The sequence below is a fragment of the Condylura cristata genome, unplaced genomic scaffold (genome assembly GCF_000260355.1).
Source record: "Condylura cristata isolate star-nosed mole 26May11 unplaced genomic scaffold, ConCri1.0 scaffold00007, whole genome shotgun sequence".
Lineage (NCBI taxonomy): Eukaryota > Metazoa > Chordata > Mammalia > Eulipotyphla > Talpidae > Condylura > Condylura cristata.
This window is the reverse complement of record NW_004567108.1, coordinates 63,686,698-63,691,307: the sequence shown is the minus strand read 5'-3', so window position 1 is coordinate 63,691,307 and position 4,610 is coordinate 63,686,698. Positions and strand designations below refer to the sequence as shown.

General features: G+C 39.5%; 1 pseudogene; it reads right to left on the bottom strand.

Annotated features, from left to right (window-relative positions):
- LOC101624321 overlaps positions 1–2,280 on the bottom strand; it is a 20,733-nt pseudogene extending 18,453 nt beyond the window's left edge.
- Positions 2,281–4,610: the final 2,330 nt, after the last annotated feature.

The window sequence follows — 4,610 nt, the reverse complement described above, 5'->3', positions numbered from 1 at the left end:
AAAACCAAAACTATATTCAAAATGACTTCTTCTTAAGCAAAAGATTTTCATTTAAGGTAGATGAAAGAAAAGAGAGCATGCTATCCAAACTCTAATGGGAAGTATCTAGAATAAACTCTTTAGCCACATTTTATCACTCCAAATCACATTCTGTAAGTCACCTCAAGGAAGATGTAGAGGTACTTGGACATCTTTATCAACCCTCAGTGTAGGATGTCAGATAACTTGCTCTCTAGCTGACTCAGTCATCTGTTATTCAAGACCAGTCTCTTGGTCATTTGTGTGTATTTCACTTTGCTTCAGTTTTCTTACGAGGAAAATGGGAATGAATATGGAGATTTTTGTGAAAATCACTGTGGTGTAAAAATATTCCATGTACTCTTGTCATTGCTGGGTGCTTCTCAAATAGACATGTTAAACATAAATGTAAAGTTATACAGGGCAGACTAAGTTCTAATCTTTTAATTATCTTTGGTCTCTGATAAATTATTCAATCCCTTTGGGATTCATTTTCCTTATTTATAAAATCATCAATTCAGACCTTCTGAATTCCAAATCTCCTACTAGCCCTCAAATTCTTATGAACATTTGCAAAATCTTTCCATCTAGGGTGTGCTCCTGTTATGCTCTTCTCTCAGACATCAGCGGTACACACACACTTCCAAGACATAGAAATCAAGACCAGGCCAGGCAATTTGGAGTTGGGAGAGAGAGTTGCATTGTGGAAATGCCAAGAAATAATAAAATATAAAAGAACCTCCGGCAGTGGTTGGGGCTGGGGATGGTAGTGCAAAAATAAGGGCTGTGGGCCTCGCTGGTGTACAAGGAGTTAGAGTGCAGCCCTGTAAAGCTGTCCACAGCCATCACAGCACAAGTTCAATCCCCAGACAGGGAACTGACCCACATGGCACAGCAGACCTCTCCTGTCTTGCCTGTTGCTCACCTCAGTATTGTGTTTCAGTTAATCTGTCTATTCTGCTCCCCATTCAGTCCCCTCACCCTCTGCACCACTGGTCTGTACCCCAGTTCCTGCATGCATAAATAATTCTTAAAGAAAAAAATAGGGTTTGTAAACCTATAGGTCAGTGACTTTCAACTACCAGCTTCCCACAAAATTCCCTGAACACCTTATTAAAACACGAACTACTGGCCCCACATCCAGACTCTTTTATACAGGAGGTCTGCCTAGTAAAATGCCCCCTCCTCAATTTTATTCTAACTAGGTCCTAGCAATGCTAATGCTATTGTTTCTGGGCTTCCTTTGAGAGCCATTGCTCTAATTCAGTTGTTCATTTTTAAATGTTGTCCTCTGACAGTGAGCACTCTGGTTCTAACATATTCAAACAGCAGAAATTCAAACAGTAGATCTTTTGTTTGTTTTCCACTCTCCTTTACATTGATTTCAGATTTGGTTTTGGAAAACACTGGGGTTTTGGGGAGGAAGAGGCACCTGTTGGTATTGCTTTTAAGTGTTATGGAAGGTGGGGAGTTTCCTCTGTCACTTACTCATTTCCTCCCTGTTTCCAACGAAAAGACAAACCCAAAAACAAAGAAAAAATAAATCTACATACATTCACTTATTTTTTATATTCAGTGAATATTTACTGAGTTTTTTTCTATGTATACTTCAGTTTTCTAGAAACTAGGATTTTAGCAATGTATAAGGACGTTAATAAAATTTGTCTATTCCAGAGTATGCTGAAAAGAATTCCACAGAGAAATTCCCATTGACTCATGGAAGACGATTTAAAGATCAAACATCTTTATTGATTGTCTGCTCTAGCTAGAAATGACATAAGATCCATATTCATTTCTTCCCTGCTTCTAACCAAAAGACAAAACCAAAAGCAAAGAAAAAATAAATACAGAGGCTTCGGTATAGTTGGTTGATAAGACCAGATCATATGAAACTTGAGTTTGAAGTCAAGAAGTATTTTTTCAGAATGTCCATTTTTTTTTTCTTTTTTTTACTATTCAGTAAGTTATATAATACTCATTTTAAGGCTAATAGTTCATAGGGGAGAACCATCATGTGAACTTGAAAAATTATCAGTTTTTGGACTCTGCTATCTCAGCTGTATTGAGCACCACTGTGCTCATGGGTAAGCGCATACCTCAGACAGAGCAGCTCTGTGCTCCATAGCCCCGCAGCTTATATTGGCTTCCTACCAGACAAACCTAGTGATGCAGTGACCTCTCAATACCACGATGTGGGAGTGACAAACTTTGCGTGGTTTTCCTTTGAAGATCCACATACTTGTTCTTGGCACTCCCAATCATGCTTTCCAGGGAAATGTACGGGCCTGTTTCCACTTGGAAATCTAGAACATGCTCTTTGAGTTTTGTGGAAATTTCCAGTGACAGCTGTGTTTTGTCATTTTACAGCAATATTATCTTGCATGTTTTTCATAAACAGAAAAAATTGAGGTAATCTACAAAGAGACAAAATTGAAGCATACAGAAACCAAAGTAACTTAAAATTAAGAAAAAAAGTTTATCAAACTTACTAAAACAAGCTAGTACATAGTATAGATGACTTTATGTTGAAATTATGAATATTCAATTCCAAAGGGGCACATCATATCTTTTGTTAGAAGGACCTGAAAAAGAAGACAAAAATCTAAGTTTAAATGTTCTTTCAAAGATTCTGTAGGAATTTATTGACTCTATTTGATTTTTGTTAAGCAAAATGGGTTAATTTGATGCCTTGATGCAATCAATATGGAGACTACTTAGGAACCATTGATTGGGCCCTGTCATGTAGTTAAGGCGGGGGAGGGAGGAGGTAGGGGTTGTGTTTTTCTAGAAAATCCAGTATGGAGTGTAATTCAGAGCACAGGCTCCAGATTCACAAGGTTTGTGACAATCCCATGTTTTGTTCCTATATTGCTCAAACACACATGAAAGGTCAGGCACTTCCTGAGGAAAAATTCATGTCTTAGTTTCTTCGATTAGGAGGAGGGCAGTTTGCTTGTTTAGCTAGTTTATTCTGCACGGCAAGGGCATTGGGCTGCAAAACAAACCACTTGGTTCTTATTGTGCTCTGACACTCTGTGTGTAAAAAGTTTCTTTTCTGAAAAATTCTGGTTAAAAAAACAACCCAAATTTATGTACCCCTGAAAGCAGGGATTGTAACAAGTTGGCCCTCAGGAAAAGGGGAGGTTCCAGGTTCCCTGCCCTACCCAAAGGAGGGTGGAGCTGAGTAGAGAAGAGAAGAATCTAGAGAGGAGACTGAGGAGGAAGAAAGCGGGATGGAGAGCCAGAAGGAGAAAGACCTGAGGGGGTCACATGGAGCAGAAAGAGATGTGAAGAAGCGGCTCTTCTTTTTTGGTCCTGGACTGGCTGAAACAGATGTGGGTGAGAGACCCATGGGGAGATTAACTATGTCAGCATTTATCCTGATTTTGATTTTGATATTTTCCTCTCACACTTTTCTGGCCATTTCTGATCCTTTTCTGTGGGTCTCCACCCTGAGGTGCTTTAGACTTGTGGCGGGCTTTCAGGCCTTGCTTTCTTGTTTTGGGACAATCCCTTTTGGGTTGACTTTTACCCATGAGGGGATGGGAGGCTTTGGGTATTTGATTTAGAAATTATATTCTTTATCTTTTCTGTATTGCACACTCACTGTATTAAAGTTACTTTCCATTAAAAGTCTTATATGTTTTGTCTTGATGCAGCAGATGGTAGAACCTATTTAGAACAGGTGGGTTTGGGGGTTCAGGGGTGCCCCTTTCCATGCCCAGTAACAGAATAACACAGCTATCTTCAGTAATTACTTTAAGGGAATCACTATCTACACAGATAGAATCCTAAGTGGAAACACCCAGTCTTTACCTTATTTTCCCCATGTTCCATGGCAGGTGGGCAAGCATACAACTAGTAGAGAAAGAGAAGACAGAGCAGTCTCTGCAGCTGGTGCTCAGCGATTAGGGAAATCTGGCCCACACAATGTCTGCGTCAATAGTCTTCCCCAGTCAAACAGCAAAGTGGACAAAATAGGATTTTTTGTCTTTCTAGAAACATCTTACAACTACAAATAATTTTCTTCTTCTTCTTCTTTTTCCTCCTCTAGTAGTGCCCATTTCAACCTGATTTCTCCTACATAAAAGCATTACTGAGGCAGAGCGACCCTGTGCTATTTGTCCCTGTTTTGCAACCCCTAGGATCAGGGTGGCCTGTGTCTGAGGTGTTTTGCATCTTAAATATTAATGAAATCAGTTTCCTCCAAGAGTGTCCTCAAATCCCCCTTGAAGGTTCTTAGATGTTGCAGGTTGCCTTGAGCTATTTACATTAGCAAAGATTGTTGTGCAAACAGGTGCTAAAGCCTGTCAGTTGGGTCCTTGCTGGCTTCACTTGAGAGGAGGACTCAGAGGTGTGAGTTAAATGAGCCCAGCAGGCATTTAACCTTAGTGTCTGGAAAAACCCTGACTTATGGAGTGATTTGGGAGATGGTACAGTATTCATTTGGTTAAGAAGCTTTGAGCTCCTCAAGTCAAAGCTAGTAAAAATATGATGATTAAAGTTGGCATGAAATGGCTACTTTGTGCCAGCAACATGTTAATAAACCTGAGAACAGTTTGTTGTGTAGATACACATTATTCTAATTTTTT